We start from the raw sequence: 15,170 nt of genomic DNA, 5'->3' as shown, positions 1-15,170 counted from the left end.
ATTCTTTCCTGTTTCTTGATCTACACCTATAAACAGTGCCATGGGCCAGAGTGGTTAAAGTTTACGGAACCCCATGCACGGTCCTGTGGACTGTCACATATTGTTGTTGTTGCCCTAAAATCAGAAAGGAAAATCAGGTTCTATATGCCCTACAAAAGTTCAACTACTTCTGTGATTGGAAAATAGCACAAAGCTCAACAGTAAAACTGCTCTCCATACTCAGCAGAGCAAGGAATCCACTAATGCACAGATTTTATGTCTCATCGCATTTTTAACATTTTATTTTGAGATAACTATAAATTCAAAGGAAGTTGCAAGAAATATGCACACGCTAGGATCACAGTAGCCAAAAGGTAGAGACAACTAAAATCTCTACTGATGAATGACTGGATAAACATAATGTAGTATACACATACAATAGATTATTACCCAGCCTTAAAAAGGAAGGAAATTCTGATACATCCTACAACATGGATGAGCCTTGAAGATGCTATGCTAAAGGAAACAAGCCAGACACAAAAGAAGAAACGTTGTATGACACTATTTACAAGAGGGACCTAGACCAGGCAACTCATAGAGACACATAGTAGAATGATGGATGTCACTGGCTGTGGCTTTGGGCACGTGGGGAGTTACTGTTGATGAACACAGAGTCTCAGTATGGAAAGCTCTTGAGATGGATCGGGGGGTGGTTGACAACAACGTGAATACCCTTAATGGCATGACACCACAGAACTTTGTAAACTACATAAAAGCACTTTGAAGTATAACTTTTGTTATCTGTGGTTTACCCCGACTCTTGCCAAACGTACAACGAAGTCCCACGTACCCTTAACCCAGCCTTCGAGAGGGTAACACCTGTGTAGTTCCAGCACATGATCAAAAGCAGGAAATGGACCCTCGTGCAATCTAGAGTGAACTGAGACGTTACCAGCTTTACAAGCCCTTGTGTGTGCGGGTCTGTGTGTGTGCATGGAGCTCTGGGCAGTTTTCTCTTCTGCGTAGCCACCACTGCATTCAGAGTCCTTAATTGTCTAAGTCCACAGGGCTCCTTTGTGCTACCCCTTTATGGCCACCACTCTCTCCCCACCAACCTCTAACTCCTGGAGACCACAAAACTACTGTTCATCTCCATAATGTTCTCGTTTCAATAATGTTACACAAGTGAAATCATCTGGTATGTGACCTTTTGAGATTAGTTTTTTGTTTTTTTTGGTTATTTTGCTCAGCATAATTGTCTTGAGACCCATCCAGCTGGGGGGATGTATCTATAGTCAGTTCCTTTTCTTATTGAATAGTATTCCATGATACGGATGCAAAGTTCTGATTGTATTCTTATATGTAATAGTAACTGATAACTAGTCAGTCCTTTGTCCACATAAAGACCATTGGGAAGTAGACTTGACTCCAGCATGGCCTCTCTAGGGGCTGCCATTCCAGGGGCTCACTAGTGTGTCCCAGCTGTCCACACACACAAGGGCCTTAGGACCACAGACCACAGACTGTGTGTCCTTAAAGAAAGAGTCTTGTGGGACAAGACCTTTGGCCTGCTGTCCTTCACCCATGGGGACCCAAGTGGACAGGCAAGATGATACAATGGGAACAGCATCTGTCAACAGAATTGGCACAGTCTCTAGACTCCTCCTTTCCCACCTTAAGTGCTGAGACTGCCTGGGTGGCCCTGCGGAACGGGCAGCTCGGGCCCCTTGAAAAAGGAAACCACTGTGCAAAAAAATATGAGGTTTCCAATTCTCAGAAGCTTTTATATTTCTGCCACTCATGTCGCCTTTGGCTGTTTCCTTGACTGTCCACCCCAATATGACATCAACTCCCAGCCCTGTGCCTGGCCCAGGGCCTGGCACCCATTGGCATCCCATGAACATTATGGCAGGTGGTGGTGGTGTTGAAGCAGGTGGCCAAGTCAAGGAGGGATTGCAAAAGATCACCAAATCTTGTGAACAATACGTCATTTCGTTTGATTTCAAAAACCTGCCACCTTGGCTCTTTGATGACAGGTGGGAGTCAGGGAGAAACGCCAAAACAGTCCCTTTCTTTTTCCTCCTTCCTTCTCGTTCTGAGTGTCCTGGCCCCTCCCCGCTCCACACCCACCATCTGCCTTCTAGACTCTGGGACAGAACTCTGTGTTCTGGGGAGGGTGGGGCGTCTTACCTCAGAGCGAGTGGCCAGGGAGGTGAAAAAGGCATGCTGGGTGGAGGAGAGGCAGTTCGGGGGCTCTCCAGGCACACGCGTTGCCTGGGAAAACAAGCAGGACACAGGTAACTTGCAGCCTTTCCCTTCATTTTCCCATCTCCACATCCACACCTTCACTTCCCAGCCTTCGATTCCTTCCATGGGCAACCTAAAGGTTTGCATCTCTGGAGGCAAAAACCAGTCATGCCCCAACATCCCTGAAATGGCCCGGAGGCCTCTGCATCCTGGGGCTGTTCCCAGTTGCTTGGCTCCCGCCACAGAGAAGAATAAAGCGGAACGTGGCTGGAATTAAGCTGAAGTGGACACAATCGTGGACATGAATTCTCTGAAAAGAACAAGGGTTGTTTAAACCCAAGGGGTTGGACCACCTTCAGGATCCCCAAGGAGACCGCTCATAGAGGGGCAAGGCGCACCAGCTTCCGTGAGTCATTTCACAGCTGGAAAAGGATCAGTGAAGAGCGGGCAGCGCCTCACTGTGGAAGTGTTAAGATCCCTCTAGTCCTGGGACCGGAGTAGAGGCCCTTCTCTGATGCCAGGAAAGCCTCTCCCTACCCCTAGAAGCTTTGGAGATTTGGAGATACCTGTGTCTTCATAACCAGACTTGCTGTGCATTCTATCCAGGATTTGGTTTACCTGGGAAACTCCACATCACAAACTCAGCATTTCTTCAATAAACTCTGTATTCGTGGACCATTATCTGGTGGCAGCAAATAGCCCAGACTCCTGGTCTTTGTTCTGTAAGGCGGAAGATTGTGCCTACGAATATAAATCCCTAATGTCCTAAGAATGTCTGTTGAGATCGTAGGGTGAATGTGGGCTCCAGCACATCCAATTGTTGGTTGGGAGACGGGAGTCGGCAGGATTTCACCTGTGTGGTCAATTTTTAGCCTAAAGAGGGCTGTGCCTGCATTAATTTGTTACTAATGGAATGTAAATATGAACCTGCTAAGTATAATGGATTGTAACAGGAAGAGTAGTGAGTTATTAAAAAATTTGAGGCATGAAGCAAGTGAGATGTCTGTATTTCTAAGCACCAACAGCCTCTTCCTAACAGGATGATCAGAGAAGAGCTGACACCTGGCCATGTGGGAAGTATTCACACGTCCGTACCTGCTCCCCAGTGGATGATAGGACTCCTCATCACTCAAAGGGTCAAAAATTCAATCTGACCCGCTCACATGGCTCCTGGGGCCAGATCCCACTGCTCTTCCCGCCCACGCAGAGGGGATGGTGGAGCGGAGACTCCGAGGCAGAAAGAGCATATGGCATCTCCAGGGGCTGGTGGAAGGCTAGGGTGAGCACTGCAGTGAGCACTGGGGACGACGGCACAGGATGCGGTGGGAGAGTCCACGAGGACCCACGGGTGCAGAACGTAAGGGCCACAGGGAGAGGTCTGCTCTTTGTCCCAAAGCCCGGAGCAGGAAGGAGAGCTTGCAAATTACCTACATTGGTTGAAGCAAAGATCTCTCCCTGATTCGAGCCACACTCCAGGTGCGTGTTTGCTGAGCCCGACACTCCCGAGCTAAGCACTTGGCCGAGAAGGGGACCATGTGAGGATTCGGCAGCGGCTTAAGCAGACATGCCATGTCACCACAGGGCTTGTGCTTCAGGGAACGCATGTTTCTGCTTGGAGTTGGGGAGCAGGCTCATGGCTGCTTTGGACAGCTTCTACCCTGCTGGTGGCTTTGAAGAGCGTCCCATCCGCCTCACCTCCCCCACCCCTACCACCTTCCCCCATAAGCAGCCCCACCCTGGCCTGGAACATGGAGTTCTCTGTGCTCAGGGAGGGCCTCGGACTACGGGCAAGGTGGTGCCCACAGGTGGCGGCTGTGAGGGAAGGAAAGCGGGAGGGAGGTCACAGATGGGAGGAGAGAGGGGGAAGGACTGCTTTAGTTTCCCTTACCTCTGACGCAAAGCATAGAGAGCAGGTTTGGCAAATGAATGCAAGCCAATTTCACCTGTTGCACTGGGTCAGGCCCGTGATCCCACGTGACTTGTGCTTTGCACCCCCCCCCCCTTTAGCGTCGCCATCTGCAGCACTATCCACGCAGAAAGCGCCTACTGTGTGCCAGGTGGACACTCCGACTAGGACAGTGGATGGTTCCCAGGACCCGGGCCTCGCAGCACTAGAACCAGGCGGATCCTAGGCAAGCTACCCGGGACTCCTGCCCCCCAGGAGGATCAACAGTCCACAAAGCAAGGAGCAGCACAGGCCTGTGGGTAGGAGTAGCAGGTAGGAGTCAAGAGTTTCCCTCCTCAGAACTGGAAACAGACTCTTGGCACCTGGCTGGGCTCCTGAAAGGCCCCGGGGCCCATTTCCACTGTGCTGGCATAGGCCAGGCCTCAGTCCGTGGGACGGGCTAGCAGGTGGGCGCTGGGGGCTGCCTCCTGTTTGCCAAGGTTGCTTTCATGAGATCAAGCTGCGGGAGCCGGTCCACCGGCTCTGGAGGCGCGGGTCAGCTGAGGACAGGCTGATTAGCTCGCCCCTCTGGGCCTTTCTCTTCGTGACACCGCCTCTGGCTCAGAACAAAGGCCACTCATTTTACTTCGCCCCGGGGGTTGAATGCGAGGGTGCTGCCACCTGCTGGCCGCGGGCGCTGTTTTCAGGCGATGAGCGGAGGACCTGGGCACCCACAGTGACCGCTGAGCCCAGGCCTCCCCGCCCCCCGCCCTGCCTCCCAGAGTGCCCTGGGTCGGACCACCTGTGGGGAGCAGCTGGGGACCCCCTTAAAGGCCCGTCTGGAAGAGCAGCGGAGATTTTCAGTGCCTGCACTTGACACCACCGTGTGCCCCTCAGATGCGGAGCCAGCAAGGGGACCCTTTTAGCTCTAACGCGATCTTGTGGGTCCCAGTGCTGGGCTGGAACAGGAGCCCCGAGAGCCGATTTTTAAACATCCAGGGACTTTACAAGCTGATACAGCAGTTTCAAATCGGTCATGGTGGGGGCATTTTCACCATGGAAATTTGGCAGATGAGAGGTCTCCCCATCCCACCATTCCCTCCTCCTCCGCCCCGCAAAGCCCTTGTCCAACTTCAAATCCGGGAGTGGCCTGTGAGCACAGATTGTCTCAGATAAACTACCAAGGGTGGAATCAATATCGCTGAGAAGAGACACGTTCATGGAAAAAGGGAATTTGTGGGGAAGACATTTTTCTTTTAACTCCCCCAGAGCAGCTAAGGCCCCAGTCAAGGGTGACAGCTCTCGGGCTTGCTAACCATGTGACAATGAACCCCACGTTTCAGTTCCCAGCGTCCCCATCTGCAGGTGCAGTTACTAGTAGCGGCCTTCTCCAATGGAGTTGTGAGATGATGCGTTTTAATCTCAGAGCATTGCCAGGAACAGAGTAAGCGCTCAACCTGTGTTAACTGTGACCTCAGCGGGTAGGGGTCCTAAAACCAGTTTCACCTTGAGGTGTCCTTCCCAGGGTTGGGAGGTGGGGACTGGCTCCTCTGTCTGCCCCACACTTTGACATCAGCTTCCTTTTGGCCACTCATGTGTGCCTGTCGCCTGCAATCAGTACAAAGAACCGAGTATCTCCTAGAACACGGAAAGTAACACGGCAGCTCCCCGAATGTAAACGCGTTAACGAGGTAAACAGTAGACACCTGCAGAAGCAAAAGATTTTTCTGTAAATGGGTTCCTGGCCAGTTAAGATGTCCAGTATGTGGATTATCCCCAGACCCGAATATGGGGATTAGGAGGTACACACTTCCAGTTACAAAATAAATAAGTCAGACACACACACGCACACACACACACAAGATATCCAATGTGTAAGTACAGACAAGGCACAACTCAAATCTGATTGTAACTACAAGACCTAAATCCTCTTAAGGTCCTATTGCCTTCTAGCCAGCAGGAAAACTATTTCCCAAAAGTCTTGACACTTCTGATTACTAATCAACCAGCCAAATGAAGTCATGTGATACATGGCAGATTCTTAGGTGTAAGAAAGGTAGAAAGTGTCTTTGTTCAGAGTGGGGGTAGGAGGCCTGCGTCTGGTGGAAAATTAGGGGTCCTACTTGTGAAATAGTGGAGAGAGAGAGCCCACAGTCACTACCGCCATGGTCGCTTTCCTTAAACTGTTCACTTCTTGACCTCTGGGCATGTCTGGATGACCCCCTACGCCCCCAAGATGGCCTGTCATGTGAGTCCAGCCTAGGCAGGTGGCCGGATTTCCTCTGCAAAATTCTCTCTGCCTCGGTGTGACTTTGGGCCCCCACATCCCATTAGGCACAGTCCCACTCCATCGCCTCTACGGCGCCTTTCCAAAGACTAGCTCCTTTCTCTCCACTGCAGCTCAGACCTCTACACCCACCGATCTGCGTTATTGAAATAACCCCCTCATTGTTCCTTCTGCCCCATCTGGCTCCCCTTCAATCCGTCCTGCTGGCAAATTCCTCTTTCAGACACAAGTCCCCCCAAGACACATCCCTGCTCAGGAATGCCCACGGTGTCCCACATCCCGCCCCAAAGTCCAAATTCTGTGGAACTCTGCAGAGTTTCTGTGAACCAGCCTTTGCCTGGGCGTCTAAGCTCATCTCCCTCCCAGCTTGACGCTCCAGCACGAGAGGGCCGTGTGCCACTCCTGAGTAGGACTTACGCTCCTCGGCCACTGTGTTCACTCACGCACTTGGCATGCGCCCCCGGCCTCAGCAGGTCCCGTCCTGCCCCTCTCGTGGATCTCAGGTCAGAGTCCTCCTCCCCCCTGAAGCCTTACCCCAGCTGGGGCTGCTCCCCCCGCCCTGCGAGTGCTGCATGCTTCTGTTTGCTTGGGCCACAAGCGCGTTCCCCACTAGGAGGTCAGCTTCCGCGGGGCTGGGGCTCTGCTTGATGTCTCATCTCTCTTGCCCCAACTTGCAGAGTTGAGCTAGTGTTCCGTGGGAGCTGGGTGTGAACGTGAGCAGCTCACGGAGTGATCCGTGAGCCTTCACCGAGTCAGAAAGCTGGGTGACCCTTTGCACTGTCTTGGGAGCAGACATTTGGGCTCCGCTGGGATATACAAATGTAGCTCCAGAACCTCCTTCAAAGAGGAGCCCCTTCTGCCCCACTGGGTTTATGTTTGAGGAACTGCATGGGCTGATATGCGGGACTGGTAAGGGTGGATGCCATCACCCCCCCTTCCTTTTTTGTTAAAGCTCGAAGTGTGAGTAGGGATGAAAATCAAAGCCTCTGGGAGGGTGCGGTGGGAGGAGGTTTATCGGAAACTTTAAATTATCTAGACAAACCGTTCATCTTTCAGCTGCAGAACCTCAGTCCCAGGGAATGGGAGGGGGGCGCTGCCCAAGGTCACGTGGCCAGAGTGGAGGGTGGCACGGGGACTGTCCTGACTCCCAGCCGCCTGTTTTTCTGCCCCACCCCCACAAGCGGCACCATGGCTTCCAAGCTCACATCAGGTCTGGGGAAATACAAAGGTCCTGGAAGTTACTTGTAGACTTGTGCGTTTGCTTTCATGCTTGCCGGTGTGAAATGATTTTATATTCACACAAAGGGAAGACCTGCGGTCGATTTTCCAAGTTTAAATTCTAGGTGTCGTTCCAGAAAGTATTTGATTTCCCCCCTCTCTGCTCGTTGTCACCTTTTTCCCCTGGGGAAGTATCTGCACGGCTCTTCCGATTCTCTGCTGGGGCTGAGGTGTCTCGCTGGGATCACACCCCCCCACCCCCCAGTGTGTGTAACTGGCCAGGTTTTATTGCAGTAGATAAGACTTCGGACCTCCGGACCTCCGGCTACTGAAAGGCCCTTTGTTTGTGGATTACAAGAGGGTCACTCAGTTTATCTCATTCATTATGCGACCCTGCTTTTTTTTTTTTTTTTTTTTTTTTGAGTGGCAAGGTTAAGGCCCCGGGGCAAAATGTTGATGGAAAGGAACATTAAGCACCAAGTTGTACGGTGTTTGTGTTCATTCCAATCCACTTTCACCTCCCTGAGCTGGTGAAGGTTATAAGGACAGTCCAATTCTCTGGTGACTCACTCCAGGAAAAGGACATGTGACAAGAACCTGGCTCTCACGGGACTGCTTGCCGGCGGTGCCAAGACAGAGATGGCATTGTTCGGGGAAGATTCAGGAAGTCAAACATCCGGAGACAAGCGTGCATGGTCGACTCACCCCGCAGGCTGGAAGGGAACATTGTCCCCCCACTGATCAATCTGTGTATTTACCCCCGCAAGGGCAGTCAGAGGACTTCTGGAATATTTACTCCCCTCCGGTCTCAAATGTGGCCTTCTCTACAGGTCAGGAAGGGAAGGGGCCAGCATTCCTGGAGACCTGCTAAGTACTGGGTGTTTTGCCCGTTGTCACGGTCAGTTCCAGTCTCCCGACTTGGAGAGAAACATTATTCCCTTTCCCCATTTACAGAAGAAGAACTTTAGGCACGTGGAGTTTAAGGCATCTGGCCAAGCCCAGCCAGCTATCCCGCGGCACTCAGGACTCAAACCTGAAGTGTATGTCCAATGTCAGCAAGCCTCCCCCTTCCCAAGCCGGTGCCCAGCCCTCCTCTGAGACAGGCGCCATCTGGTGGCAGATGGTGGCAGGACGCTTGGGCAAGCTTGGTCTCTTCCCAGCTTCCAGACATCTTTTGTTCTCACCTTGTCCTTCCATCTATATACCCTTCAACAGCCTCGCAATTTCCATTTTCCTGTGAAGATTTCCCAAGCAGGCAATCCTGGGACATAGCTTTTTCCCTCGCGTGACTCTCTGCCTGTGCCCTTGCTTAGCACTCACAGATTCACAGGTGCATATGTCACCTTTCAGTGGTACTGTAACTCAAGGGCATGGCAAACGTCTCAAGCCCCAAGAATGCTTAGCACTGGCCAAATAATGCTAATAATTGCTGGTAAACATGCAGTGAATGGTTAACTGATGGGTTTTTAGGGAGAAGCTATGATTCTCTGATTCTTTTTAGTGGAGAAGCATGAAAAACTCAGACGGGTGGGTGCTCTCTCTCTCCGGTCAAGGCTCACCGTTGCACCTCAGTGTGTAATGCTCCCCACGTCTTCCTGTGGGTTTCCAGGGAGACTGCTATTGCCCTGCACTAAATCCACGCCTTCAGCCTGCGTGGAGAGACAGAACTCCCTACCTGCTCTGTCCAGGCCACTTTCTGACTGACTTACCTGTTCCCTAATCTTTCCCCAAGTCTGGGTACTCACTGCCAGCAACCCCCCAGGGCTGCAGTGATGATGGCCTGGCCAGGTTGGCCACCAGCAACACCTTGAGTCTCCTTGTAGGGAGACACCTGCCCAGATCTCACTCCCTTCCCTTCTGAGATTCTGCCTGTTTTCTTTTCCCTTAACTTACTGCCTTTCCTCTCTGAGTGGTCTGTTTCTAGCTCTTTGAGTATGGAGATGTCAGAGGACCCATATTGGTTGGCATGGCCTGTTGGCTCTCCACCTCATCCCTCCTGCCGCACTGAGGTCCCAGGGTCATTTGGGGGTCTCCCCAGCATGGTCCCTGCAGGCAGCTTGCCTTCCTCCCCAGGGCTGCCTCTCACCACAGCCAGGGTGTGGAGAAAGCCCTGCAGGGGCATCCAGAGCTACCCTTCCCCAGGCCTGGGTGTGCTTGTCTGCAGGTGGGTGCCAGCCCACACCCTGTGGGTCTGAGCACGCACCTACTCATCTCCCCACGTGGCCGTGAGGGCCCCAAGCCACTGTCACCTCTTACCTTGGTTCCAGATGCTTGGCTCTGTGACTGCCACATAGTAGTCAACGTTCATTGAAGACAGAGCCGAAAGGCAGATAAGCACATGGCCTTGATTCCGCTCTAGGAAAACGCTCAGTGCATCAGATCAACGTGACGCTTATAGGCGGGTCACGTAGAGCCAGCCTCTGCACAGGCAGCACTTGAGAACAAGGACTAGAGTGAGCCTTGCATCAGGAGGTCACGAAGATGACCTCATCTACGAGATGAGGACCAGGCCAGGCCAGGGAGGGGCTTGTCCTCGGCCATGCGCTGTGAAGAGCAGACTCGGAGGACCTGCCTGACAAAGGCACCATGTTGCTCATGCCTTAAGAACAATATGATACCGGGTAACTCAGACCTCCTTTCCCCCCAGGTATTTCTAATTAGCAAGGCTTGGGCTTGGGCTACTAGCTCCGGAGGAGGGTGGATGAGTCCTCCTTGAGAGAACTCATGCCTGCACACCCGGTCATGCAGGAGAGCCAGGGTCCTGTGAGGTGCCGCCGTGCAGCAAGCATCGGGACTACGTGTAGGATTGAGGGCCCCCATCGAAGGCACCCGCTTTCCAGCACACAAAGCTGGCATTGCCCTGCAGTGGCCCTCGGTGTGCAGGCTGATGAAGGCTGCCCTGGCTGGCCTTGCCCGCGTCACTCTTGTCTCTTGTCGCGCCTATTCGATTGCAATTGTGTGCAGCAAACAGCTGCTGCCTCGCGCCAAACGCAGTCCTTGCTCATCCCCGTTCCATTTATCCGCGAGCCTGCGCCTTTTCTTTACGAGCTGGGGCACTCGCTGGAAAACGAGATCTCCGTCGCTTCACAGTTTCGTGCGCGCCTTTCTATTCATAAGCCACCTGGAGTCAGAGTCCTGTCTCTGTGGCAGAACAGTTGGTTGCTATGGAAATGACTGTACCACCCCAGGCAGCAGGCCTGAACTTGAGACAGGCCGGGGCGGCGGGGGCGGGAGGAGGTGTCGCAATATCCTGAGTCTGACTTTTTTAGAGTACGGACTGATTTCTCTGGGCGGCTTGGTCCCTCTGCTCCTCTTCCTCAAAACTCCGTGTGTGTGCGCACGCGCGTGCGCTTGTGGGAGAGAGACCTCACTTATCCACACCCCTGCCCCCACCACTAACCGCCCCACCCAAACACGGAGACCTTCCCCTACTTTCCTTCGGCCGCCTCCACCGTCCGTGTGGAGCTTGCTTCCTGGCTCTCCACCGCGGTTAATCACACCCAGCTAATCCCTGCTTCAGTCAAACCCACCCCTCCCCTTGCCCCCTGAGTCTGCACTTAATTCACTTGAGTGGGATCCCTTGCTTTGTTTCTCACCTTGGGATGTTTGTTTCCCACTTACCAGCCTCATTTACTTTATCTTCCCAACAGTATCCAGGCCCCAAGAGAGCACACGTGGGCCAGTTGGTCCCTCGCCCAGATCCCACGCTGGGCTCCGCCGACCACAGGTCCCTGGTGGACGCTGCTCCCTGACTCTGAGAGGCACCCGACTCAGCCCCCAGCCTGTCCAACTAAACTTCCTCAATCTCACTTCTTGAGATCAGTAGGTCTGCGGCGATAGGCAAATCGGACAGCTCTGGATATCATTTTGAACCTTCGGGAATATAATAAAAGGAAAAAAACACTGAAGTTTCAGTTGTATAAAATACCCTCAGATGATGAAAAAAATGAAAAGAGAGTGCTTTGTTATTTGGAAATGTTTAATTTTTGTAGGTATTAAATCGTGTTTATGTTTCAAAGTGGTTTTTGGTTTTTTGGGTTTGTTTTGTTTAGCCCCACTTGCCTGTCAGCTGGGACAAATCTAGGGAAATGTGTACCTCCAGGGCCCATGACCCCCTTAGGCTAACATGGCCTAAGGCCTCTGTATTTTCTGGTGGGCTGGGCGTGACTGTGCACCCTCACAGCAGCTCCTCATGGCTGGGAGAAACTGGATCTCTTCCAGAGTGCTTTTGATGTCAAGGTTAAGCCCACCAGCACGAGGTGTGGGTTGGGGGCCTTCCCCGCCACTGGAGCCTAGGAGTGCAGAGCTGGGGGATCCCCCCCCCCTCGCTGTGTGTGGTTGTAGGCAAACAGAGCTGGGCTGGACCACATGGTGAAGGACGGGATGTTGGTTCCTACTCAGGGAAGAAAGGGAGAGGAGGCAAGGTGTCTCCGGGGTGGAATCCACACTGGAGAAGGTCTGGAAGGATGCCCTCCATAGACAGAGCTGCTCACAGGATACCAGGGGCCCAGGGGCGGAGACAGGAAAGACCTGGATGTGGCACAGTGGGGAACCCAAGATAAGCACACGGGCAGCCCCTAAGTGTTCCTTCAGCATCTGGGCAGGATGCTTTCTTTCCCCAAGACACAAGCTCATTTCCACCAGTTCTTTTCAGGAGAGAAGGAAATCAGAGTGCAAATACAGAGCCACAGAAATGACCCCAAGGCCGGCGAGCCCTGGAAAGGCCAGGCGGGGGGCTGTGCTGGCCCTAGGACAGTCTCCATTGGAAGTCACGGGGGCCACCATGAGCCGACCCGCACGCTGAGCACATCCGGGAAGCACACGGGCGGGGGCAGAGGACTCAGGAGGGGGCACTTAGTCCGGGAGGGGAAGGCACTGGGCCAGCGGCCGCTCCTGGGGCCAGCCTGGCTGGTCCTGGAGGTAACTGCATTATGGGATAGACAGAAAGGTTAATATGAACCCAGCCGATGCTGAAAGAAAACAATTAAGAAGGTTAAGGGCCTTAATATTAGATTAATGCCACTGGAGGATAAAGTTCACCGCCTCCAGGAAAGAAATCTGACTCAGAGAAATCTTTTTAGTTGGAGGCTCTCAGTCTGAGTTTGTTGATGTGTTTTTTTGGTTTTTTTTCTTTCCCAGCAATTGTGAGAAAATTACCATTCACTTACATACAATGTGTTCTCTCCTCCCCTCCCCCTTCTCTCTTTCTCTCTATCTCTCTCTCTCTGTTTGGAAATGTCCGATTTTCTTCAGGTTCTGGAATGGACTTCCAGGTCCCACCTGTTTACCAGCCTCGCCCCTTTGTTGTTTCTCTGGTGACGGGGAAGGGCTCCCTGCTGTGAGATCAGTGGGGCTCTCTGAGTAGAGTGTCTCCCTCCATGTTAGTTGTGTCCGGGGGTGTTTCAGCGTGCTAAGTGGTTTCACAGACCCTAGCTCAGCCCAGAGAGGCTCTGAAGCGCTAAGGAGGACACCGAGGAAACTACAGGGGAAATTTCTGGGAGCTTGTGTGGGCTAAAGCCCCCCAGGCGCTCTCATGGCCAACCCGGTTTGGGAACTGCTGGCCCAGGGCACACAGAAGCAAGTCAGGGCCAGGGGGCCACAGACCCCTTTTGTCACTGGTGTGACTTCCTGGTCCCTGTGCCAGCCGGGGAGTTCCTTGGGGCAGATGCTCTGTTTTACTCATCTTTACAGTCCCTGCAGGGACCGGCCACCTTCTGTACATGGGAGTTGAATTCATTTTCAAAAAATCCCTCCTCTTTCTGAACCTTGAAAACTGTCCTGTTTCCAAGTCGGCATTTTCAGAGGCCCAGAAAACAGAAGCCAGACTGGCTCTCATGGAATCCGGGCCGGGCCTCCAACAGCCTGGCAAGCAGAGCCACAGGTGCACAGGAGTAGGGAGCCAGAAGTGCCCTTAGAGACCTTCTCTGCCAGTGGTTCTCAAACTGTGTAACTGGGCACCCTGGGGTTCCAGAGTGGAGTCTCAGAAAGCCCACTGAGAAGAAAGAGCAGGAGCCCAAGGAGGGGGGCGGTTCCAGGCCTCCCCCAGGGCAGGTCCCTTTGCTTTTACAGCCTTGTAGGACTATCAAAGGGGAGCAGAACATGTCGCCCCGAGATTCGCCACCTTGGTGTATCGTCTTAATTAAAGGCACCTAAGAAACAGCTAATGCTAGAAAGCCTCCCTGACTTTTAGTCCTGAAAGCAGGAGATAAAATCTCCCATGTGAAAGGCACCCAAAGGCAGGAAGACGTCGTTGGTGACGGAGCTGGGAGCCGAGAAGGCCGTATGAACAACATTTGTTTTCCCTTCGCCACTTATTACCCGTGGCCCAGACCCTTTGTCTCGTGCACCCTTCAACCTGGATTGTTTCTTGGTCTAAAGCCCCCTGCTCTGGTCACTTCTGTGAGTCCCCATTCTCTTGTGCAGGCTTTTCCCCTGTCGATAGGCCTGTGTGAGTTTGATTTCCAGCCCCAGCCAGGGGCTTTGAGTGGGGGGGGTCAAGGAAGACCCTCTCTCCTTCGTCACTGCAGTAACCTAACCAGTAACCCAGCTCCCACCTGTGCCAACCCCCAGCCCCCATCTATTTTCCATTCAGCGTCCAGAGTGATTATTTCAAAGCACATGGCTACTCGGTTGCTCATCAAAAGCCTATGTTGGATTTTTGTTCCACTCACTAATAGTCTGAAGCCCTTGCCACGACCAACAAGTCCCAAGTCCCCGGCCAGCTGTCCCCACCCCTCCCCTTCCATGCCCACTGCAGTCTCCGGCTCCAGCCATGCTGTCCTCCTTCACACCCCTGAGCACAGCGGGCTGGGTCCTGCCACACTTTGCTCCTTCTGCCTGAAACACTCTTCTCCTGATCTCCACCAGGGTGCTTCCTGGTTTCCTGGTCCCCTCTCAATAGAAGTGCCCCTTCCCCTGCTCTCCTCACCATCTCTTCTACTGGAATAGAAACTCCAAGAGGCCAAGGACTTTGCTTTATTAATGTAACATTCCCAGCCCCAGGAGCAGGGCCTGGCACGTACTAGGTGCTCAATGAAATAATTGTTTCCTGCATTCATCTGGTTTCCAGTCTAAAATCATTCTGTACATTTCTTTTTTTTTTTTTTGAGAGAGAGAGAGCACGAACAGGGGAGGGGCAGAGAAAGAGGGAAACACAGAATCTGAAGCAGGCTCCAGGCTCTGAGCTGTCAGCACAGAGCCCAACACAGGGCTCGAACTCATGAGCTGAGAGATCGTGACCTGGGCTGAAGTCAGACGCTCAACCAACTGAGCCACCCAGGCACCCTTGTACGTTTCTGTTTTACTCACGTCTACATTTACCAAATTTTCTGCAAGAACTATGGTATTTATGTAGGAAAAGCAATATAAAAGAGACAAAAGTCATTTTTCCAGGACCATCCTTTTGGAGACCCAGAGCTGCCATGAAGTGACTTAGGAAGATGGAGGGAACGCCTGCCCTGAGCCGCCAGGGTCTGAGTAGCCCCGTAACAATCCTGGCAAGAGCCACCCATTTCCTGATGGTAGACAAGAGGGTTCGGTGGGGCCATGCAGCCC

The sequence above is a fragment of the Suricata suricatta genome, chromosome 8 (genome assembly GCF_006229205.1).
Source record: "Suricata suricatta isolate VVHF042 chromosome 8, meerkat_22Aug2017_6uvM2_HiC, whole genome shotgun sequence".
NCBI lineage: Eukaryota > Metazoa > Chordata > Mammalia > Carnivora > Herpestidae > Suricata > Suricata suricatta.
Note: the sequence above shows the minus strand (reverse complement) of the source record.